General features: G+C 45.7%; 1 protein-coding gene across 1 annotated transcript in view; it reads right to left on the reverse strand.

The window, feature by feature from the left end:
- The window catches only part of ANK2 (ankyrin 2), a 613918-nt gene that overhangs the window by 570728 nt on the left and 16735 nt on the right, over positions 1-26455 (reverse strand). The gene's annotated exons all lie outside the window — the stretch shown is intronic.

Genomic DNA, 26455 nt, shown 5'->3' on the forward strand with positions numbered 1-26455 from the left:
CCTTACTCTGTTTTTCTGTTCCCTCATTAGATTGTGCCCGCTATTTCTTCCATAGTTGCTAGATTAAACAAGTAGCTGATTTAGTTAATATTGCAATATAGCTACACCTATATCTATAATCCGATTGATGTATCTCTTGTTATTTATACTAGTTAATTTATCAATTTTTAACTTCGTTTTAATATTATGTGTTTTTAATTTTATATGTCTGAATAAATCATTTTTGGAGCTCCACATATGTTCGATGTGGGGTTAATATTCAATGCTTTTATTATATCTTCGCCACCTTATTCATTGTTATACTATTACCCTATTAAGTATTGACCAATGGGACCATAGTATAGCGTATATTAGCTTTAAGGAATCAGTCATCAACACTCCTGAGGAAACCGAGTGCGGTGAAACGCGTAGAGTGACGTTGACCAGCAAGATCCACAAGCGACCGGAACCCCTGTGAGCGGATGACGTCATTTCCGGTTTGGGTGAGACGCATCCGTGGCACACACGCTGAGACACAGGGGAGGCAGAGAGATTACCAATTCTGCTGCTGAGATCCGTTTCGCGAGATCTAAACGCTTGTATACATTTTTAACCATGTGAGTGCATTGTATTACACTTACCTTTTATAAATATCCTATACAGTCTGCACTATGTCCGGTTCTTCTGTTGTTTATTAAGGCTACCGGAGTGTATTATTCCACTGAGAATACCACCTTTCCCATCATCTTTTGGCGGGCTGCCATTCAAAGATACCTTTACGTGAACACCACTCACCTCACGTTTGTGAGTATTTTTGCACATTGACTTTGAGTATTATCTCACACTTTTACCACAATATTGCACTATCAGAGTATTTTTTCTGTTTTTACATGTTTTGCGCTTCCCGATGACCTACTGTACACCCTCTTCACTCTTCACGGGATTGAGAGAACAATCCCACACTGGGTTACAGCGGCATCCATCATGTGTTTGTATTAGTATCACAGTTTTATATTTTGCTTATAATAAGTTGGATCACATATGATATTTTTGGAGCGCCACCGTTGATAAGTTTGTTTTTTCATTGTTGTAAACACCTGTGTAGAAAGCCCCATTACATGAGCATCTACTGTACTTAAAACATTGGTGATTTGCAACAGCTTTGCCAACAATATTTACTGAATAACATTCTGATTGGATGATTATGGACAGCATTAAATGCTGTGTAACCCATTTTATTTAGATATCAGTCTAATTAAAAAAAAGGGGGGTTGAGGGGCTTAGAAACACCAATAAAATTAATACAATGAATAAAACACGCATGGTTCTGTCAGCCTTTTCATGTGACAATATTGGAATCAGAAAATTGAACATAAATATGACAGTATTTTGTGACTCAAATGTTGTGTTCAAGCACATCCCGTTGGCTTCTCTCAAGCAAAAAAACATGGTACTCTTTGTTTTTGCCCATGTTTCTTTACCTCATTTGAAACTAGAAGTCTGAATCCCTCTACTTTTAGCATTGGTGACCCTCAGTTCTTGAATCAAGTACAGTTTATTTCTATTGGAGTTGAATTGTTGTATGGGAAAAACAATATGGCTAACGGGTCGCCTCCCTCCAGTGGCAAATAGGAATTCATATTATTAGGAAATCAAATTTTTACTGGGACACAAAACTTTGATTGGTTCAGTTCCCAGGAACTCGCTGGTTCACAACATTTAATAATAAAAATGCTGTTTTTGCACTGTTAGGCTGTGTCCACACTGCCGCTGAGTGCGCTTGGTGCGTTTACTTCAGTGAATGTGAATCTGCTCCGGCCACGCTCATGCACGTACGCTCTCCGAAGCTCGGTGCTTGGGGAGACAAAGGAAATTGATTTTGAAGCGCGCTCAGCAGCAGTCAATGCACACCGCACACAGCCACGCACACACTTAAACACACACATTAAACTTAGAAATAGCCCGATCCACACACCCCGATCGCGCTTGCAAAATTATGCAGGACAACCTGCGCTCATGCTTGGAGAGTTGGTGATGTCACCGCTCTCAAGTATGAGCGCGGTCAGCGGCAGCGAGGCCGCAGCCTTACGGTTATTCCAAGCTCTAACACATTTAAAAGGATGCAAAACCGGCCCCAAATCAGTGCAACCATTTTTTATTATCACAATAGAAGTGAATGGGATGCATTCCTTTGATACATCTGATGTCATTGTTTTGCACTGATTTTGCCCCAGTTTTGCAGCTGAGAGGCTTTCAGCAAGTAATCCCCAAAATCTCTAAATTCAAATACTGTAGGAGTGAAAAAAGAAAGTGCAGAGAGCAAAGCGCTGAGGAAGTGTAAAGTATGTAAAAGGTTGGTTGTTAAAAGAGCTGCAAAAAGAGGGATTTCTGTAAGGGGTGAAAAGCATGGAGAGATAAAAGCCAGACATGGCGATGGACTGAAACATGGATTGGATGAAAGTATGACCAACAGTATTAAAAGCATCCGATCAATGACAATATGGAGACAGAGCATGGAAAAACATTTTCAGCAGATATAATTGTCTGTAAAAGATAGCACTGCAGATCCTGTGGGGAATTTAAATTGAAAGTAATATAGAAGTAACTTAAGAAGGGCTTATTAAGAGTATACAGTGTAGAATGGATGGGAAAAGGAGAGTTAGGTTATTACTTTAAAGACATATGAATAATTGTTTTGTTTTGCTGCTGTGAGCAGGGGGAGTACTGTGAGCAAGAGGAGTACAGTGAGCAAGAGGAGTACTGTGAGCAGGAGGAGTACTGTGAGCAGGAGAAGTACTGTGAGCAGGAGGGGTACTGTGAACAGGAGGAGTACTGTGAGCAAGAGGAGTACTGTGAGCAGGAGGAGTACTGTGAGCAGGAGGAGTACTGAAAGCAGGAGTACTGTGAGCAGCAGGAGGAGTACTTAGAGCAGGAGAGTACTGAGAGCAGGAGGAGTACTGTGAGCAGGAGGAGTACTGTGAGCAGGAGGAGTACTGTGAGCAGGAGGATTACTGTGAGCAGGAGGAGTACTGTGAGCAGGAGGAGTACTGTGAGCAGGAGGAGTACTGTGAGCAGGAGACGTACTGAGAGCATGAGTACTGTGAGCATGAGGAGAACTGTGAGTATGAGGAGTACTTTGAGCATGAGGAGTACTGTGAGCATGAGGAGTACTGTGAGCATTAGGAGTACTGTGAGCAGGAGGAGTACTGTGAGCATGAAAAGTACTGTGAGCAGAAGTATTGTGAGCATGAGTACTGGGAGCATGAAGAGTACTGTGAGCATGAGAAATACCGAGAGCAGGAGGAGTACTGATCTGCAGAGGTGATTTTCAAAAAATTTCCCAGGTGAAAAGATTCCAGCTGGTCCCAACCAGATCCCTTAAAATATTTTGGTGCTCCACACCACAAAAAAGACTAAGTGCCACTTGAACTGCAGTGTTCATTATCAGCATATAGATACTCAAGAGTGCATCACTCAAAGGTGTTATTTTCTCTCTCGTATGCTATACTCAGTATTATTATACAGTGTTGCGTTTTATATTAGCGCACACTCCTCCTCTCACTCCCTTCCACCCTCCTTTCCCTGCTCACTCTTCCCTCTTTTCTCTCCATACCTCCCCGCATCTCTCCTTTTCATCTCCTCGTTCTCCCACCCCTCTCTCTACCCTCCTCCTCTCTCCTGCTCTGTCCCCTCCCCATCCCTCTCCCCTATCTCTTTTCGCCCCTCTCTCCCCCTCTCATACTCTTGCTGTCTCACACTCTCCTCCTCCTCTCTCTCACACCCTTCCCCCTTCGCCCTATTACACAGACACTTTCCCCCCTTTCTTACCTCCTCCTGCTTCAGCACCATTCCCGGCAGGACCTCGCTCTGAGCCTCGTGCCCCCTGCTGCTGACTCTGCTCCCAACGGTGCACCCCGCGATTAATTGTAGTGCTTGATTTTTCAGTGCACACCGGCTGTCAATCACAGCCGAGCACGGAATATGAGCACCCTCCCAATCCATAGCACGGCTCTCCTCGCACACAGCAGACCGACTACATTCTGCATCGGGCTGCCATCGCCACACCGGTTCTCAGAACCGGTACGTATTTTAACAACCGGTTCTGTAGAACTGGTGTGGGCCGACTGAACATCCTCCCTGCTGGCCTGGGAAGAAATCTCTCATTAACTATGCAGTTCCTTTTACTGGAAGTATTTTCATTCTTTGCACAATGATTATTTCCTTTTATTTATCTCGTGCTTTTAATCGCTTTTAAGAAGACTGGCTGTTTCAAGAAAAATAATGGAAATCGGGTGTCAAAGCGTAAGTGATGACAAGAGGGGAAACAAGAAAGACAGCGGTTGCCAGAATAATGCAATATCTAAGTAAGGAATAGAAGTTTGATTAGCAAAATGTATCTACTGGTAAGTATGAGCTGTGGAGATAAAGAATCAGATGTTGAGTGGCAGTGTAAGAAAAACGCAAGAAAGAAAATCAGCATCGTTTTGGATTTGCAGTACCTTGGACAGCTGTCGAATTTTGTTTTAGCCATTTTTTTATACTGCTTCCAGCTTGCCAATGACTGTTTTTGTTTTGATAGTGAAACTTCTTTGCTGGCGCTTACAGTGTTTTCATGGGAAAAATCTATTGCCTTGTAACGAAAAACCGTAACAAAAGTGACGTCACGCTACTAATGAGCGCGCGCCATCGCATGCACCCGCATGCGCGTAACAGGCCGCATGGAGGGTGTAGCCAGCGCATGCGTAGAAGTGGAGCTTGCAGGCCCCACCACGCATGCGCCGTACAGCCCTTGTCCACCTCCACATGCGCAGTAACAGGCATCACCTACGGCGCATGACAACAAGTATTCGCGTCCCCGCTCTTCCAGCCCGCATGGGCACTAACGGCCATCAGCTACTGCGCATGGCCACAGGCCTCTGCCCTCTGTGCATGCGCGCCGCGGGCCATGGGCCTCTACGCTTGCGCGCCACCTAAGGTTGCACTTATAGTGCCGGCGACAGCGACGTAGGTTCAAAACAAATGCATTGCTGCCGTTACGTGCGCTTATAGTAAGCGCAACGCGACTGAGCGACGTCTTGGTCGCGATCTCTGGAAGTCATCTTAATTTGATTTTTCCAGCGACCATAGCCTGACGTCGCCGTCTCGTCGCCGGCACTAAAGAGCAGACCGAGGGGTAGGAGAGGAGCGGGGAATATTGGGCAGAGAAAAAGGAGACCCTGCAACAAGCCTGCGGTAGGAAGAAGGGAGGGCTCGAGTCCCGGGGCTGTGATAGAGCCACGTCCCCCGAGATGCCGGTGCAGAAACAGACACAGAATCACACACACACAGAGTCACACACACACAGTCACACACACACACACTCACACACACTCACACACACAAGGAGTTCACAGTTAGTATAAATATAGAAGTGCACATAAGTAAAACAGGGTTTGTGTGCCGTGCGCGTGCGTTCTACGTCACACTTCTTTGGTGTTTTGTCACTGAAACTGTGTTTTGATTTTTAATTAAAAACATCACCATCACAAATAAAATTGGTGTGACAAAAGACAAAGAAGTTTCACTTAAAATGTGCGTGCTTGGCACACACACCCTTTTTTTTAAAATACTATTTATTGAGGATTTGCTATCACACAAAACTTCCAACATATGAAAACTTGTATCCTCTTTCTCCATACACGCATTTTGGCAAAGAGCAATGGGAATAATATTTTATCAGTTAGCAAAATACTGGGAGGGCTTTTCTGAATCCATTTACTCGTAGCTACTCAAAACAAAATTATACAGATAAATAATGATCATAATTCAAAAACAAAAAAACAAATACAAATTATACCTAGAGAGATCAGGTATTATACCTAGAGAGATACAGCATCAGAAAAGGGACTAAAAAGATTAATAAAAGTGATAAAAAGTGGAGATAGATCAAATGGATACAGAAATTACAGAAAACTAACGGGGAGCAGAAAAAGATGATTCTATAAAAGACTTGGGGCTTATCTCAATGTTTAACCCGTGGAGGATAAGGGTTTTTAATTTATAGATCCACAGTCTCTCTCTATGATAGAGCTCTAATTATGTCCCCATCTCTCCTATTAGCCTTTACAATATCAACTCCCATAGATAGTAACCCTCTTGGGTCGGAAATATGTTTTAATTTAAATTCCAAGACCCTCCACAATCTGTTACCCCCGTGTTTTGACACAGATGTCTGTGTGTGCTACTAATTATTTTTAGCTGACTTCAGTAGAGGTTTCGATTGCACAATGTCTCTCTCTATCTATAGTTTAGATAGGGGATATCTCACCTGAGCCTGCCTGACCTTCGCTTCTGCCTTATGCATACAGTACATTGTATCACATTTATCTGTCCATCCTGCCCTGCAACAACTCTGTGATGCTCGGGAAGTGTGTATGACCATGCTCCGGGAGGCTCCATTCCCTTCCGCCTGCTCCAGCCATTTATTTATTTCTAAAATGTTTTACCAGGAAGTAATACATTGAGAGTTATCTCTCGTTTTCAAGTATGTCCTGGGCACAGGGTTATGATGACAAATACACGGTTACAAAAACATAGTTACATTACGTGAACAGGGTTATACATTACGTACAAGACATTGCATGCACAGTTAAAGATACTTTATAGTAAAGGTGTATTTAATAGTTACAGACCAGATTAAAATGTGAGACAGCTTTACTTTTGAATGAATTTAGACTGGTGGAGGATGTGAGAGCCATTGGATCCGCTTCCTGCCATTGAGCTCACCTTCAATGGTGTCTTCCAAAAAGGAAGACCTGGTCATGCTTCTGTTGTGGTTGAAGCCCCTCCACCAGTTCCCCCATCTCTGCAATATCTGGAAAATATTGCCTCCAACATTATAACAGTGGCCTCCATAGTTTATCCCGGTCATTTTCCTGAAGAGGGTTAGTAAATATTTGGGTGCAAATCTAGTGACTAGAGAGACTTTCTAATATGATTCAAATAAGAAGAAATTGATAAGGCATCAATATTCCCTTTGAGAGCAGTTGTATAATCTCTCATTTTAAAAAATGCAAATAGATTATTATCATGTATATAGTCACCACCATCCAGGCAGCATTGAGTTTAGTGATATTTCACACATTTTATACCAATGCACATCCACTCATCAAAGGGGGCCAACTCATCACCACTCAGGAAGTCTGAGTTCCCCCAAATAGGCAGATAATATTAAATATTTGGATGCCTTCCACGCCTTTTGAGAAATATTTGCAAAGTTCTCAGTGTCGTAAACCAGTACAGTATATTTGACATATTTCGGAATGCCAGATACCTTACTGTGTAAAAGAAAGCAAAGGGAGTGTGAGAACACCAAACCCCCCACCAGAGTCGTATTTACAAAAATCTGAGCGATTAGCACAGGGAGAGGGGACGAGAAATTGGCACAGGGAGAGGGGGGAGGAGAGATTAGGACAGGAAGAGGGGGAGGAGAGATTAGCACAGGGAGAGGGGGAGGGGAAATTAGCACAGGGATAGGCGAGGAGAGGTTAACACGGGGAGAGATGGGAAGAGAGAAGGGTAGATGGGGGGAGATATCAGCACAGGGAGATAGGGGGAAGAGATCAGCATGGGGGAGAGAGTGGAGAAAGAGATCAGCAAAGGTGGAGAGAAAAGGACAGGGGGAGAGAGGGGAAAAAGATAAGCACACAGGAGAGAGTGGGGGGGAAAGAGATCGGCATAGAAAGCGAGAAAGAGGGATGGGAGAGAGCAGCATAGAGAGAGATCAGCACAGAGAGAGGTGGGGGAGAGATAAGCACAGAGAGACAGATATTGGGGGGGGGGAGATCAGCACAGAGATAGAGAGATGTTATATGGGGCACTTGGAGGAGTTATAGGGAACAGTTATAAGGGGAAATAGATTATGTGCAGCCTTTGATATATATACCGTTACTCACCACTGTCCAGCTGTTTGGAGTGATATCTGAGAAAAGGAGGGGGCAATGTGAGAGCGTGTGGGGGAGTGAGAGTGGGATTCAAAGTGGCAGGGAGTGGGAGGGAATGTGAGCAAGATTGGGACTGGAGAATGTGGACCCCTTGGTCAAAAGTTATGACATGGACCTCCCCTCCCCCACACACACAACAATCCAGGGCCCAGGTAGAAACTTTTAGTCCTGGGCCCTGGGAAAGTTGTTGCTGGCCCTGCTCCAGAGATAGATATTTAGTACATTTCAAGATTCAATGTAGGTTGTTACATAGTAGACGAGGTTTAAAATACATACGTCCATCAAGTTCAAACTATGCTAAATTTAGACGACAGATACCCTATATTTGTACTTATAGTATATTAATAGGGTTGTCAGGTGTCTGGTATTGAACCGGACTGCCCGGAATTTGATTACTCTGTCCGGTAAAAATGAGAGATAATACTGGACATGTACAGTTACGTCCGGAAATAATTGGACACGGACACAATTTTCATAATTTTGGCTCTGTATGCCACCACAATGGTTTTGAAATGAAACAACCAAGATGCAATAGAAATGCAGACTTTCAGCTTTAATTCAAGGGGTTGAACAAAAATATCGTATGAAACGTTTAGGAATTGCAACCATTTTCATACACAGTCCACTTACTGTATTTCAGGGGCTCAAATGTAATTGGACAAATTAACACAATCATAAATAAAATGTTCATTTTTAATACTTTGTCGAGAATCCTTTGCAGGCAATGACTGCTTGAAGTCTGGAACGCATGGACATCACCAAATGCTGGGTTTCCTCCTTTGTGATGCTTTGCCAGGCCTTTACTGCAGCTGTCTTCAGTTGTTGTTTGTTTGTGGGTCTTTCTGCCTTAAGTTTTGTCTTCAGCAAGTGAAATGCATGCTCGACCGGGTTGAGATCAGGTGATTGACTCGACCATTGCAGAATATTCAATTTCTTTGCCTTAAAAAACTCCTGGGTTGCTTTCGCAGTATGTTTTGGGTCATTGTCCATCTGTAAAGTGTAGCACCGTCCAATCAACTTCACTGAATTTGACTGAATCTGAGCAGACAATATATCCCTATACACTTCAGAATTCATCCGGCTGCTTCTATCTTCTGTCACATCATCAATAAACACTAGCGACCTAGTGCCATTGTAAGCCATGCATGCCCATGCCATCTCACTGCCTCCACCGTGTTTTACAGATGATGTGGTATGCTTTGGATCATGAGCCATTCCAAGCCTTCTCCATACTTTTTTCTTCCCATCATTCTGGTACAGGTTGATCTTAGTTTCATCTTTCCAAAGAATGCTGTTCCAGAACTGGGCTGTTTTTTTTTTAGATATTGTTTGGCAAAGTCTAATCTGGCCTTTCTATTCTTGAGGCTTATGAATGGTTTGCACCTTGTGGTGAACCCACTGTATTTTCTCTCGTGAAGTCTTCTCTTTGTGGTAGACTTGGATAATGATATGCCTTCCTCCTGGAGAGTGTTCTTCACTTGGCTGGATGTTGTGAAGGGGTTTTTCTTTACCATGAAAAGAATCCTATGATCATCCACCACTGTTGTCTTCCGTGGACGTCCAGGTCTTTTTGTGTTGCAGAGCTCACTTGTGCATTCTTTTTTTCTCAGAATGTACCAAACTGTTTATTTGGCCACTTCTAATGTTCCTGCTATCTCTCTGATGGATTTTCTTTTTTTTTGCAGCCTAAGGATGCCCTGTTTCACTTGCATTTATAACTCCTTTGACCACATGTTGTGGGTTCACAGCAACAGCTTCCAAATGCGAATGCCACACCTGGAATCAACTTCAGAACTTTTACTTGCTTAATTGATGATGAAATAACGAAGGAATAGCCCACACCTGTCCATGAAACAGCTTTTGAGTCAATTGTCCAATTACTTTTGGTCCCTTGAACAAGAGGGGCTACATATTAAAGAGATGTAATTCCTAAACCCTTCCTCCAATTTGGATGTGAATACCCTCAAATTAAAGCTGATAGACAGCACTTTAAGCACATATTCATTATTTAACTGTAACTTTAATTTATTTTGGTACACAGCCGAAATAACAAAACTTGTATCAATGTCCAAATATTTCCGGGCCTAACTGTATGTGACCAGTATTACCACTCTGGATTTATTAGCCTGCCAGCAGGGTGGCTGGAATCATGGGATTTCCCCTGAGAAGGGAGAGAGCAGGTCTGCTGCTGCTAGGGGGCTGGACAGCTTCCTCCATTCTGATTGGTTGCTGCTGTTTAATGCAGCCAATCAGGATGGAGGTGGCAGGAGCCTGGGGGTGGGGCCAAAAAGCAGAGGAAAAGCGTGAGCAGAGAGAGGCGAGGCTGTGTCCTGTGTGTATTTGTTCTGTTTTGTCCTGGTGTGTCTGTGTGTCTGTACTGTTTTGTCCTGGTGTGTGTTTTTTCTTTTCTTCCTATGGCTGTCCTGTTGGGGTGTGAGAGGAAGAGGGGAGGGGGGATGAGAGAGGTGTAGGGGAGGGGGTGAGAGAGGACGAGAGAGGAGAATGGGGGGTGAGAGGGTATGAGGGGATGGGGGTGAGAGAGGATGAGAGGAGGGGGGTGAGAGAGGATGAGGGGGGGAGAGAGAGGGAGAGAGGGGGGAGTGAGTGAGAGGAGGAGGGAGGGGTGAGGATGAGAGGAGGGGTGAGAGAGGATGAGGGGGTGTGAGAGGATGAGGGGGTGAGAGAGGAGGAGAGGATTAGGTGAGAGGAGGGGAGGGAGTGAGAGAGGAGCAGGGGAGGGGGCGTGAGAGGAAGAGGAAATGGGGAGCGAGGAGGAGGGGTAAGAGAGAAGAAGGGGAGGGTTGAGAGGATGAGTGGGGTGAGAGGATGAGGAGGGGTGCAACATTCTTGGACTTTATGGGAGAGAAGCATTAAGATCAGTATTACTCGCCATGGGCCTTTATGACGGCAGGTAAGTTATTTATAAATGATCTGACTGTTACGTTATTTGTTCTAAACTTCACTCCAAGCATGCACCAATTTGCACCAATTTGCACTATTTCATATTCTATTTCCTAAAAAAATCCAAGAGTCTTGGCCACTCCCTCCCAAGACTCCTCCCCAGACTTTTTGCAAAATAGAATATAAATTGGTGCATATTGGTGAATACTTGGAGTGAAATTTAGAAAAAATTACATAAGTCAGGTCATTTATAAATAACATTCTTCCCCACCAACGATTCTCGCGCGCGTTGCACCTTTCACTATTGTGTCCAGTATTTTTGGAGACGCCACCTGGCAACTCTATATATTGATCGAGAGGAAGGCAAACAAAAAAACCATAGTGAAATAGCATCTAATGATATCTCATAAGGAGAAAAATAAATTCCTTCCTCACTCCAAATACTGAAAAACAGAAAAAGGGGGGAGCAGGGATCAGCAAATGCACAGAGATAGGCTCCAACTGGAGCCTGCGATGTGAACACCCTCAATAATGAAGGGAATCAAACCTCAGTAGTATATTGAGAGGGTTTGGGTGAGTTTGGATAGGTAAATGTACATAAACACTACTTGTGAGGGATGCATGGGGGCGGGATACAGGTGTGTTGGTGCGTACCTATGAGGAACAGGAGGGCCTGAGCTTCCCGCGATGTTGTGGGGGAGCCAGGACTGGGCTTCTGGGGTGGTAGCCTCCATATTATCTCAGTGGTGCAGCGCCTCCATCTTCTATACTCCCAGGGTAATGGGATAGGACCGGTATAGAAGAACCCCTCAGGGCCCAGGGTTATACTCTCCAAATCACACACAGTCTTTACGGGTACAGAACAGTCTCTTTATTTGACAGAGCAACGATATCCCAACGACAAGGCTTCCAACAGCCACAATACACTCGCCGGTACAGGGTGCAACCCGCTCCACTCCCACGACCTCCTCCTCTCCTTCCCTCCAAATCACTCGGCCGACAGGATGGTCTGAGCTAGGGCTGCAATACCCCGTGGCCCACCCCCGAGGTTATCCTCGAGGTGGGTCTTGAATTCTATTCCCATCACCCCTGGCAGCGGGGTGAGGGCATTGGTCCACCAGTATTTATTCTATCAGCTCTACTTACAGATGCTGATCGGTTTGGTTCCTCTCGCTCTCAACCGGCATGCTGAGCCGGGGAGCCCGTAGCCTCCTGATACTCCTCGGACCGTTCCGCAGGACTCGGGGCTTACGGCCTAATACTCAGCAGCTGTAGACCCTTGGTCTCTCTGCTCGCTCAGGTTCTTCATTAAAGGACCATCAGTCGGAAAGGAACATAGCACATAGCAAGCACGAAGAACAACACAACAACCACTCTCTCACCGGAGTGGGCTGCTAAATATAGAGCTAGCCCCTCCCATCCTGGTGTCAGCAAAACCTCCCCTCTTGCTCACGCCTGCAGCAGAGTCCAGGTCTGCGTCTATCATTCAGGTTAGGGCTATGAAGGGGGAAAACCCATGATGATTACTGGCCCTGATCTTAACAGGACTTACCACAGTAGAAGGAGATAGATATAGCCTGAGCTGTTTACAGGGGGCTACACTCTCCCTATGGTGGAATCCAGTGGTCCCCACTTGGACCTATCTTTTAGCAGTACCATCCTGCAGCGAACCACCTAGGAAACAGCACACATAACCATATATTACATGCATAATGAGGTAGAAATTGTACATACAATCCGGGTACTCCCAACATGGAGAACCCTACAGATAGTGCCTTGGATCAGGCTGCCTTACCGCCGTCCATTGTGATCAGTGACAGTCACTGCGAACGACTGAACCGCCCCACTCTCAGGCCTGTAGGTGACACCATGCATATAAATACACCTCCCGATGTTCCATATACGCACTAGCTCACTAATCTTATCTTCATTGTGATACCCCGCCCGACCGTACTTGGTCCGCAGGTACTCCTGAACTGCCTTCCTAAGCCAACTGTCTCGGTTATCCTCAATCTCTCTCATGATGGGCTCCGGCACATAGGGATATTCATAGCCGTGTGACTGCCGGTATCTAGCGACTATGGCCCGGTCAGCTCGACTTAGCTTGGTAAGCGTACGCTGCCCTGCCCTGCTTGGCAGTACCCAAAACAATGGTTCCTCGGGGGCTACTTCGTCATACAGTATACTAGGACCTCGAGGTACAATACGTTTCTGTTCTACCTCCTTGTACCTATGGTCTAATTCATCCTCCACCTCCTGTTGAGTGAAAGAACCAGTCGCCCACCAATGATCTACCACATTGTTCTTAATCAATTAGAATCGCGTACGATCCATCCCTTCATGGGACCCGGTAAACAAAGGTGCCCACCATTTATCGCAGTGATCGTAAGCAGCGGCCCGACTAGTGCACTCCTCATCCGACTCTACCTGGGACGATACACCGGACGTACCCGCATCAGTAGATCGTGAGCAATCTCTCCTTCCCTTGGCATTTATGTACCGTGTAAGATTCATCTTATGCACCACGGGTCGAGAAGACCCAGCCTCTGCTGGAGTAGGTGACCCACGGGCTTTCCCGCTAGCTGTAGGACAAAACGGTACAGGGTTAGGCACAGGTATTATTCTTTAATACGGTATCTCCCCTTCAGATCCCTCATCACTCAGTTCCCAATCCCGCAAGTCCTTGGAGTATTTGGGGTTTTTACATAATTTATCCCTGGTAGGTCCCTGTGGCATCACTCCTGACGGGGCAGGGGCAGTGGCCGGGGTAGGGGAAACGTCCAGAGCATTGTCCAGCAAACGGGTAACACCCCGCCCAATTAACTTTTTCTTAGCGGCACTCCCCCTCAGGCTTTGGGTTTCTCGGGAGGGGCCTCGACTCTGTAGGATAGCCCAGGCCATGGCAAAGGCTCTCTGTTGCGAGGAGAACATTCCCTCAGGACTGGCCTTTCGTGCAGTGGAACCGGAGCTGATGTTATCAGAATCGCCTGCAGAGCTCCCATCCGCCCCGGGGTCACGCACCGGCTGTGTGTCGAGGACCAGCGGGGACAGAGGTGACACCTCCGGTACACGATCGAACAAGTAGGCCTCAAGCCTCTCTTTCTCGTTCACCGTGTGGGCGGTCGGTGCCTGGCAGGGGTAAGGGGGTGGTGGGGTTTCCTTACCACTCCGCTGCTTTTTAACGACATCTGGTTCCGCTAGGATCGTCTCAGTCTCCGTTGCACTGGGAGTCACCACGGCGGTGGGACTCGTACGGGCCTCCGGCCGCACCAGTGTTCGCCGTCGGATGGTCCCCGGACTTGTCTGTTCTCTTTTGATGCCTTTGGGGTGGTTCGCCGGTAGGCACATCGCCACCGAAGTTACACCCATCTCTTCCTCCTCCGAAGAAATTACGATCGGTTCCTCCGCTGGGGAGTCACCTGGTTCTTCAGCGATACAACCAGTGGATATGGGTACAAAATGTCCTTGTTTATGTACCTCCACTGCGGTCGCGCTTGTCTGGGTGGCCAGCTTGCTTAGTTCAATAACTAGCTGAGATTTGGTTCCTCCCGATATGGTATACCGGGGACCCAGAGCAGTCTTTTCTTTGTCATCCGCCAACTCCATCAAAGTTCCTGGAGAGGCACCCCGTGGCGTGCCGAACAAATCCCGCGGCTCGGTTGCCCACAAGTAAAACGTGCCACACTTGGCACATCGGGCCTTGGTACTCGGTACTGCGCCAGGCAGTCCGCAGTGCACACACAAGCACCGAACATATTCCTGCTCCGCTACGGCCACAACCAGTAGGCCTCCAGGTACTTGGTGAATAGAGGTGTTTATTCCTGACATAGTTCATTCAGAGGAGAAAACACACAGCTCCTTGCTCCTCGAGTGACAGACACAAGTCACGGTCCTCGCTCAGGTTTCCGGTCCCTCCCTTCGCGGGGGAGAACCTTCCTGATTGGCTCTGGGTGGACCCCCTCCCTCTGGTGGAATCCAGAGGCGGGGTCTTTTCCTTGTCAACATGACGTGGCCGTTCGGCTTTCGCGCCACTCAGCTCCTCCTGCAGGGAATCTGGGTTTGGCGCCAGACTCCTGCACATTTCCCGCCACAACTGTCTCACAGTCCTTTTGCAAATCTCACGTGCTTGCTCCAGGTTCGGCGGGAACTGCCATTTTAGCTCGCCTCTCCGCGGAGCACATGTAGGGATGGCCGCCATCTTGGATATTCCCTCCAAATGTGCCTGTGCCCTACTCTCCATGTCTAACGGGTAACTCGTACCTAGACCATGTTTTCTCTCCAAATGTGAACTCTGCATCCTCATACTGTATGTGACCCACTAAATTGAGGTGGCTGGTACCCCAGGCTCAACGGAACTTCTCTCCTATGCACTGTACTCACCGTATCTACTTGCAAGTGCTCGGTGGTGCTGGTGATAGTTAAGATACCTCTCCTCTAGGTATGGGCGTCTCCTGCTTTTGGCCTCTCTAGTGGCCCTGGGCTATGGTCCCTGGTCTGGTTAACAGGCTGACCACCCCAGTGACTCACGCTACTCGCCTCAAGTGACTTGATCAGCTCTAACTATCCACCCCACCGTAACGCGGCCCTGGGCCATGGTCCCCGGATTGGTTACCGCTATGACCCCCCCCCCCCAGTTGCCTCATGCTACCTGCTTAAACTCACTTGCCGGGAGAGTGCATCTTAGTCTGTCTGTTCCGCCTCGCTATAAGCCGGTCCTGTTCTGATAGATATCGATATCTCAGCAGCGCCTCCAAATGTAACCCTGTTTCCCCCCCTCCGTCTCTACGGGAGTGTGAGGGATGCATGGGGGCGGCTTACAGGTGTGTTGGTGCGTACCTGTGAGGAACAGGAGGGCCTGAGCATCCCGCGATGTTGTGGGGGAGCCAGGACCGGGCTTCTGGGGTGGTAGCCTCCATATTATCTCAGTGGTGCAGCGCCCCCATCTTCTATACTCCCAGGGTAATGGGATAGGACCGGTATAGAAGAACCCCTCAGGGCCCAGGGTTATACTCTCCAAATCACACACAGTCTTTACGGGTACAGAACAGTCTCTTTATTTGACAGAGCAACGATATCCCAATGACAAGGCTTCCAACAGCCACAATACACTCGCCGGTACAGGGTGCAACCCGCTCCACTCCCACGACCTCCTCCTCTCCTTCCCTCCAAATCACTCGGCCGACAGGATGGTCTGAGCTAGGGCTGCAATACCCCGTGGCCCACCCCCGAGGTTATCCTTGAGGTGGGTCTTGAATTCTATTCCCATCACCCCTGGCAGCGGGGTGAGGGCATTGGTCCACCAGTATTTATTCTATCAGCTCTACTTACAGATGCTGATCGGTTTGGTTCCTCTCGCTCTCAACCGGCATGCTGAGCCGGGGAGCCCGTAGCCTCCCGATACTCCTCGGACCGTTCCTCAGGACTCGGGGCTTACGGCCTAATACTCAGCAGCTGTAGACCCTTGGTCTCTCTGCTCGCTCAGGTTCTTCATTAAAGGACCATCAGTCGGAAAGGAACATAGCACACAGCAAGCACGAAGAACAACACAACAACCACTCTCTCACCGGAGCGGGCTGCTAAATATAGAGCTAGCCCCTCCCATCCTGGTGTCAGCGGAACCTCCCCTCTTGCTCACGCCTGCAGCAGAGTCCAGGTCTGCGTCTACCATTCAGGTTAGGGCTATGAAGGGAGAAAACCCATGATGATTACTGGCGCCTGATCTTAACAGGACTTACCACAGTAGAAGGAAGATAGATATAGCCTGAGCTGTTTACAGGGGGCTACACATATGATGAAATGGTCAGTCTATTGGATAGATCACTACTTATGCTGCAAGTAGTCGCGAGAAGTGAAACCTGAAACTTCCAGGTCCCTAAGGCGGCAAGTAAACTCTAAACCTCACATGCTTATAGACCTTAGTAAAATAGTATTGGGAAGAAAAATACACCTGACCAACAGGGGTCAGTGACAAACTTTGGGGGAAATGGAAAGAAAAGTACCATGGGGACAAGTTACATATGCGCTGTTTCACATTTAATGAATTCAAACATATTGTCACAGTGTTCAAATGCACGGGAGTCTATGCAAGTTAACTTCTCTAAAAGGTTAAGATGCACATGGGTGTGGTCTTATAAAAGTGGTAGAAATGGCTGAAGGGTCCCATAAATGTGTTACCATGGTAAAGGTAAACTGGGGAAACACACAAGTACTCTGTCAGTACTCTGGTAGTGCTGTTTATCTGGTTTCCTGTAAACTTGTGGGTATAACCCACATGGCAGCATAAATGGGATTACTTGTGTCCATGGTACAGCAGCTTACTATCCTTACACATCGTTTCAAAATTATATTGATCACCAAATTGTAATGGTGACTACAGCTACAATATGAAACTCCATCTCCCATATTCGGTATTGTTGGGTCGGAATTTTCCTGGGTTTGTAACCTAATAGGAGACATGTATAGGATATGGAGGAGAGAGACAGATGTTGTGGAGTCAGATCATCAGAACATAAAGGGATATCTTCTAGAGGTATATTTTTTTTAAAGAATTTGTTACTGTATCTTGATTTTTGCATCTAAGTTGAACTACGAGAAACCTTTGTAAATTAGTATTGAATGAACTGAGGAAGAGAGTAGAACTGTTGTAAACGTGTCCAAAATATCAATCACCTTACACTTAAGCACTCTTTTCTTTTGCATAAATACAAATGGACTAACATGGCAACTTCAATTTAATTTGCAAAAAAAGAGAAATATTTGCATACCTGTATCTGTGCCTTTATGATTGTAATAGGTTAAAAGGTTTCACTGGAACTAAGGTGTCAAATACTATAGAGCAGGGGTCTCCAAACTCAGTCCTCAAGTGCCACCAACAGGCCAGCTTTTATGGATATCTCTGTTTCAGCATAGGTGGCTCAATCAGTGGCTCAGTCAAAGTCAAAGACTGAACCACTGACTATGCCACCTGTGCTGAAACAGGGATATCCAAAAAAGTCGGCCTGCTGGTGGCCCTTGAGGACTGAGTTTGGAGACCCCTGCTATACACAGTGAGTTAGATTCCCAAACTTGAATTAACGTGGCCTGCACACAAACACTAAATAGTGCTGGCCTGGAGAACCGCTATTCCAAATGCGCACAATTGATTTTGGCATGTTTTCTAAATAGCGCGCTATTTTGAATACATGCTAAATGTACTCGTTATGTGATATTTAGTATGTGGAAATTATTACTACTACAGCGCTAGTATTAACATGAGCAAATCTGCACAGACAAACACTTCTTTGTAAGTGGAGGTTTGGTGTAATGAATATGAAGCAAACGTGTGTGCATGCAATCAATAGATTGCTTGTAATAAAAACATTTACAGTTTTTAACTTGTTTTAAAATGTAATTACATTACTGATGTAGCCTAGCCCTCCGGCTACTGTCTTTATTTTGACCCTAACAGTGTAAGTCCTGTTAGGTACAGGCATTGTGAGGGTTAAGCGCTCTGATTTGCCTAGCCTGTTGTTGCAGCCTCGATGCATTGTTACTGTATCCAGGGGCGGGCCTAACAACAACCTGAGAGTGTCATCCTTGGGGAGGATACTGGCTGGGTCACATGCACAAAATGTGATGCCTGTCAGTATCGGACCTACCCTGTTATGGGGCAGGGTTACAAGCCCCTCCCCTGGGGTACATAAGCTGATGCTCTCCCAGAAGTCAGGGCTCTCTCCCCTCCCCTTGTGGAGTGGGAGCATCTTACCCTTTTTCCCATCATGGGGTAAAGGAGCTGAGGAAGGGGTGGGTGCTGCTCCAGGGGAATGTGTCAGCTGTGAACATCCTGTCGCTGTAAATAAACTCAGTTGAACTATACTTTATAGTCTGTCTGGGCCATTATCTGAGTTGTCAGTGGGGACCATCCTGGCTGCACCAGGATTCTCATCGGCTGGAGGCGCTGCACCATGGAAGATCATCTCTGAGAACCTGTCCTTATGCCTCCCCACCACGGGGTTCTCTGGGCCTCCTGCTCCACCTTTACTGTGGGGGAAAGGGTGCTACACTAATATTACATGATTGCTATGATGTTTACTGCATGATTATTTTTAGCATCCTATTCTCGTGAACAAATGTTACCATGAGATCTGAAAGTGCTTTAAAAAATGCTGTTAAAAAATGTTTTGCACAAACCATAGCTGAGAATGTGTTACTTCTGATGCAAGACTAATGTGGAAAAAACATTATTTAAAGCAGCAGTCTGCTTAGTTTATAAATAATTACAATGATTTAGTCCTATACAGAGCTGGCAGTTGGCACAGTCTAGTTTTTCATACCTCAAAACTGTATAGTTCTCAAACAGATATTATGGAACAACTAGTCAATGCAAGATAACAAATAACTTAATGTCTTATAATTATTGAATATGTTTAATTTTGTTTCAAATTGTTATTCCATAATCCATTTACAGAAATACTGTGGAGCTCTGTATTATCTGTAGTGAAAAGAAACCTGAAGGGACATTTCAGTGCCTTAATATTCTGTATGCATCATAATATAGTAATGCCTCCAATAGGTTAATGTCAATGTCTCATCGAGTCTTTAGTATTCTTGACACACACAGATGATGAATGTGAGTTGACCAAGGTCACATGGACACCAGCCCTGAGTTTCATACCAGGCACTCCCAAGAGTCTAAAATGTAAGTCCAATGCTCATTTCAGTAAATATGTAACCGTTCCCACAATTTCACCCATATTAATGTTTTTGATTGAATCTCACTAACTCACATCTTGCCCTATTAGCAATTCTTTGGGTGATGAATTACAGACCTAGTTTTGCTTAATGCAAAAATGTAGCTTAGCTTATATCTGGATACAGAAAGTGCTATACAATACCTGTGATCCATCATAACAGTAAAAAGTCAAAATAAAGTAGCTAGAAGCTGATAATTAGGTACAATCCTATTTTTAATTAGTGAAAATATATTAGTGAGGGAGATAGAAATGCAGTCAGTTGTATCTCGACCCTGCCCCGTAAATGTGCTGGTGAGCCGCGGACCAAACGTTCAGGGATCACAGCCAAGTGCAGAAAAGGGGAGAATTGCCCATCAAGATTAACACAGCAGGTCCCTGCTTCTGAATGGAACTCCCGCTGTGTTAATCCGACCGGGCTGCACCAGTCTGGAAGAGCTGCGCAGTGAGAGCAGACAGAATCAGTCACTCTCCCTGTGCACCTCTAACAGGGGATCGCGCTGCCTTTATTTTAATTACATAGTATTGAAGCATGGGTCTCCGGAGCTGAACCACATACATTTCAGCCCCGGGGACCACCTGCTTCCTGAGATACAGGCCCCAGTATGGGGTGCCAGTATCTCCAGCATGTTTAATTCCCCCGCGTTTATGTGACCAGGACATTTAAATTTGCCGGAGATACCGGCACCCCATACCGGGGCCTGATACTCAGGCAGCAGGGGGTCCCCGGGGCTGAAATGAATGCGGTTCAGCTCTAGAACTCCCGGTAGGATTAACAGAGTGAGAGTCCTATTCCGAAGCAGGGACACCCGCTGTATTAATCCTGATGGGCAACGAGTCTGGTCGCAGGGATTCCATGAGCAGGCAGTTGTCAGGCGGCTGCCATCTGCAGTTTCCTGGCCGACTACGCGACAATCCATCAGACTGGATCTGTAGAAATCAGTTAGATAACAAATAAGTATCTTTGTCACTTGCAACAACAAAACAAACCTAATTTTCACCGGTTAAAATTATATGATGTTAACTCAGCTTTTCTTCTTTCAAAGGCAAGTGTTATGTATACCAATTTTGAATGCATAATTAAATGGTGCAACTTTGTTTTTGTACAGCACTTTGGATGATAGTGCTATACAAAGTACGCCATTATTATATTATAAGACCAGGGATGGACTTACCTAATATACAGTATATAAAACATAATGTTTTGTGCTTTTCGCCATTATCACTTAGCATACAGTGCTTCCACTGCAGCATGGTATTCTGGGAAATGACGTGCAAATGAGCACACAGGGTGCTGGGGCAGGACAAGGTACTGGGAGCAGGACAAGGGTGCTGGGAGCAGGACAAGGGTGCTGGGAGCAGGACAAGGGTGCTGGGAGCAGGACAAGGGTGCTGGGAGCAGGACAAGGGTGCTGGGGGCAGGGCAAGGGTGCTGGGAGCAGGACAAGGGTGCTGGGAGCAGGACAAGGGTGCTGGGAGCAGGACAATGGTGCTGGGGGCAGGACGCGCACACACTATAGAACGGCCCTGAGAATTTATAAACTTGTTCAAACTGTGTGTTTAAAATTTTCACATGCGCAACATAATACCTCAATTTTTACATGGTGTGGCTATTTTCACTTCTAATTCACCACACCTGTGGCTACATTGAAAAATAGGTTGCCCACCCCTGCCCTAGTCACTCGGGTTGTCAAACATGCTGCAGTCATGCGTTCTTTACCAGCATGAACCCTAGACATATCTGCGCACTGTTTCCCTTCTGGTACCTGGTTTGCACTGGGACTGGTTGGTGCCACACACGACTCAGATCTCCTCCCTCTCAGACCTCCTTCTGGGTTCACCTGCTCTCCTCACTAGTCTCCTCCTATGTGTTTCACCAATAATGTTGGCTTCCTCCGGGAGGAGACTAGTGAGGAGATCAGGTGAAATCAGAAGGAGGTCTGAGACGGAGGAGATCTGAGGCATGTGCAGCAGCAAACACCCTTCAATCAGATATAGCTGAAGTCCACGATGGTAAAGAATGCAGGAATGCAGCATGTTCCACACACCGAGTGACAGAGTCAGGGACGATCTCTGCTCCCACATGGGACATTGTGATCTATATGCTTATAAGCATCTGTTTAGTTGCGCACCTTTATTTTGTTTGGATTTTGTAGTTGCCCAGTGATGCAGGGCCCAGCCAGGTGCGGCAGCCACCATCTCATAGGTCATAAAGAATGCCTCTGGATCATCTGTTACCTTCATTTTAAGCAGCGGTAGTGCTCATTTGCATGTCATTACCCAGAATCCCTGGCTCCAGTGGAAGCATTATATGCTAAGAAATAATGGGGAAAGACAGGGTTGCAGACCTGTCTGAGACATGCAAATGTACCCACAGGTTGTATTTTTATTTTCTATATGCTTATACAAACTAAATAGCTACTGTATGTGTGCTACATCTTTCGTTTAAGAGTAACCTCCTGAAATCTCAGTTAATAACAGGTTTAAGAAATAGTTCACTATTATAGCTTAAAATCATAAATGAAAGATATCACATTGATACTGTATCTAGAAAAATATTTCCCATTTAAAAAATGTATGCTCTTGCTTTGTCTTCAATCTCTCATAATTAGTTTTCTCTCATCTTTTATAATGTTCAAGACGTCTATTCTGACTTTTCTGAAGCCGTTAATAGCAGGCAGCCTGCATTCCAGTGTTGCTGCTGTTCTTGACTGCAAAGGGATGCTGGCTATGGGACACTTTGTCCTGCTATATTTTGACTGCTGAGCTTTGCCTAAGGTCTGTTGCCCGGTTATCCTCTGTATTGCTGAACTTTGGCTGAGAAAAGCTATATTCTGTACTGCTGTACTTTGGCTGAGAAAAAGCTCATATTTTTTTGTTGCTTAACTTTGGCTAAAAAAAAGCTTACGTTAATTTCGCCTTAAGTTTCCTGTCAATACCACTGCTGACGTCACCTACTGTTGGTATAAGAAGTGGGATTCAGAGGTGGCCCTTGAATTTCGAATGGGCTACCGGAGACCATTATGGACATTTTTTGCAAAAACTCCTGCAGCAGCAACAGATATGCAGGTCCAGCACCTGCAACAAGCAGAGATACAGGCACAGCACTTGCGATAGCAGCTCTGCAAGCAGAGAGGCAGGCCTAGCAAATAGGCTCCTCCTTGGCCAGATCAGAGCTTTCAGGCAACCCGCCACTACTGCTGCTTAAAATGAAGGTAACAAATGATCCAGAGGCATTTTGTTTGACCTTTTAGAGAGTGGCCGCCACACGTGGCTGGGCCCTGGATCACTGGGCAACTACGTTGCACCACTACTTACTGGAGAACAGCAACATCCTACCTTGCTCTCTCCACGGAAGAAGTGTTGGACTATAAACAAGTTAAGGCTGCCATTCTAGACTGGCTAGGCCTGCCCCGGAGACCTATCACCACTAGTTCCAGACCTATCAAAGTACACCAAAGGACCGACCCTGGGTCATCGCACAGCAACTATGAGATTTGTGTACCTGCTAGCTACGACAAGATGAGCATAGTAAAGAACAGATCATGGAGCAGGTTATCTTGGAAGAGTTCCAGACAAGTTCAGACTGCTCCTGCCAGTGACTGGGTAAATGTCCATGCTGCAGGAACCCTTTCAATGACAGTCTGACTAGTCAAGAACTTCATAGACACTAAGTCCCAGACCCACAGGTTACACTCTCCCGCAATAAGGCCTCGGGCATGGTGCCTCGGGCTGCGCTGATCCGCGCTCCTGCTCTGCCTCGCCTGCTCAAACGGGAGCTTTTTTGTGTCCTGGCAGGCGAGGCAGTGAGCACGCTTTGGGGGCGGGGCGGAGGCGGGGCAAAGGCGTGGCGGAGGCGTGGTGAGAGGCGGGGCTAGTCCCGCACTCCCATTGGATGTGAGCGGTCACGTGACCGCTCCTCCGCTTCCCTGAGCGGCAAATTTTAAATTTGCATGTCTCTCCAAAATATTTGAGCCTCCGCACGCATGCGGAAGCGGCTGCTAAAGCCGCGCTGATGACAGATGCAGGGGGTAAGTGCATCTGCTCAGCGCGGCTCAGCATGGCTCAGCAAGGCTCACCGTACTATGTCCCAGGCCTAAGGGAGGTGCAAAGCTCACTATCAAGTCTGTACAAGATCGCTTGGCCCCACGCTTGAAGGCTCCAATGCAAGGAAACCAATGTAGAGATATGGAGACTGGATTGCGGTACCAGCCCCAACATTCACCCAGCTGCTGGTTCCATTGGCCTACATCGCTTCCGGTGGTGTCACCTGATATCTAGAAACTGAACTGGGTCAGCTCTATAGCCTGTGGAGAGCGAGGAAACCAATTAGCTGACTGTCCCAGGATGGATTGCTCCTTCGCCCACACACTACGGCTACGGCCAACCTGAGGGAGGGATCCTGTATGTTGCTCCTGATTACTGGAAGGTTCATACAAGCCCTGCTCGATTATGGATCCACCAAGACCCTGGTGCTTAAAGATCTGGTGGACCCTGAGGAGATCTTCTACGAAAACACGTATTGTATAAAGTCCATCCATGGGGTACCTGACGTTACCCCACAGCTCAGGTATCCTTGAAGGTACAAGACCAGGAGGCAACCCTCTTGGATGGGTTAGCTCCGTGGTTGCCCACACCAACAGTATTCTACTCAGACGGTATTGGTCCTATTACCTTTCCTGTTGTCTACTATTTTTCTCGAGTCAGGTCCTCTGAAATAGGGAACCCCAGGGGTCCTATTTATATTCCAATCATAAAAATATTGTGCATAATAGAAATCATATGAAATAAACATACAAAAAAATATACAGATGGTCACAACAAACCACTAGGATGAGGCAAAGGTATAACGTTTTTGGGTGCACACCCCTTTTGTCAGATGCCACCCACAATGTAATCCTTCTCAAAGCTGCTAAAATAATGGCCAGCATGAGAAAGAACACATCCCTAAACCCCTCGCCCCCATGGCTGATGTCATCATGTGGACGCATTAACGGCGGCACCCACCATGTGAGATCACCGCACAGATGACACATAAAAGCCAAAGACAGACATTAGTGCTCACCAACATATGCCCTCTCTCTGACTGACTCAATTGTCACCCAGCAGCCCCCTGCATCACGACGCTCATACCCAAGAAACAGAAGGCACATACAACCTTCACTCCCTTTTGTGTTGAATATGTTACTGGGCAACACCCCAGAATCCTGGCAACTCTACATATATACTACAATAGTAATACAAAAAAACTGAAACAATAAAAGACATTAAAGCCTACCTCTTCCCTTTATTGTATAATCTTGAGAGTTCATGTTCCACCTACCACTGATCCAGACAAGATTATTATCTGAAAACGTTTGAACAAAACTTTCACCACGTGAGTGGGCGCTCACAAGATGTATCACTTATTTTTGATTTATTTATTGCACATTTGCACCATGTCTTTTTTTTTTTCATTTTCCATGCCTGAGGAGAGTTTGCGCTTTGGAGTGTATTGTGACGTCTATCTAAGGGTTGTTGAGAAACACCCTTCAATCAGATGCATCTCCCTATATGGTGATATAAATTTGCACTTAATTAATTATACTTTTTCAAATAGGCGTTTTTGGTTTGCATTTTCTTTTCTTGCTCCATATTTTTAATTTTCACTTTATTGCATAGGCAGAGAATACAAAATAATTCAGGAATCATTTTCTAATGTTATGCAAATAAATACACTAATAACAGAATATAGTTCTTCTGCAAGGGAGCCAGAGTAGGGTTTACACATCAAAAGAATAAGCAGTAAATGCCACAGATTAACAGAGGCAGCATAAATAGGACAGCTCGTTAGGGAGAGAACTCCATCCAGTGCGCCAACAGAATGGGGAGATCCTCATAGTTAGCAATTATGACCGATAGGGTCTGTAAAAATAATGAGTGAGTTGTTGAGTTGATCTTTCTGCTGAAGGCCCTCAAAAAGCCTGCAGTTCCACAGCTTTTGGTACTAATGGAGCCTTTATAAGACTTCATTGAGTTATCTAAAGTGTTTAGGAAGCACATCAAGAATTTAAATGAAATTCACATTTTATTTTTTCCAGGTGGAAGTTGGATAAAGCGAATTGAGGAACAACATTTAGGCACATAAAAATATGTCTTTCAGCCTTGCCAAAGCTTGTGCTGGTCGAACGCCCAGAAATAAAGGGAAGGGCTTCTTCTAGAGGGCTCAGTAATTTAAATGTTTTGATTTGTGTTTAATACTTATGTAATGAAAGAAAAGGTTGTAAAAATGTCCCACGCTGTAAAAAGAAAAATATTTAACAAAGTATGGAAATCCATTGGCACTCTCAGTGCATTCTTAAGGCTTTTCCCCTTGGTTAGAGACGGAAAGGCCAATGTTTAATAGACAAGTTTCTATTCTATGTCCAGCTATTCATTAACATGCTAATTAGTACAATCACTTTTATCAAGTAACAGTTTTTAATTAGACACATTTTTCGTTCTATAGACACAATAGTGACTGCGAGCTCTCTATTCCAGCCATCAGAAATACCAACTAAGGAGTGTTGCCATTTAAAAAATGACTTTTGTGTCTAAAAAAAAATAAGCACAGCAAATCATGGACATTATGTGGAATTTATATGCATGCCGTCAATAATTATGCAATTCATTGTTCCTTAGGTGATGTCCTACAATGGGGGTCATCGTGAAATTATACATGTGCTATTGCAAGGCCATCAATGAGGTTCTGCAAATTAGCAAAAATATAAAGCAGCGCTATCTTTGAGAGAGTAATGGTCTTCTTTTATGGTGCGCCTTTTATTATATATATATACTGTATATATATATATATATATATATATATATATATATTTTTTTTTCATT

Source organism: Ascaphus truei, chromosome 1 (genome assembly GCF_040206685.1).
Source record: "Ascaphus truei isolate aAscTru1 chromosome 1, aAscTru1.hap1, whole genome shotgun sequence".
In the NCBI taxonomy this organism is placed as follows: domain Eukaryota; kingdom Metazoa; phylum Chordata; class Amphibia; order Anura; family Ascaphidae; genus Ascaphus; species Ascaphus truei.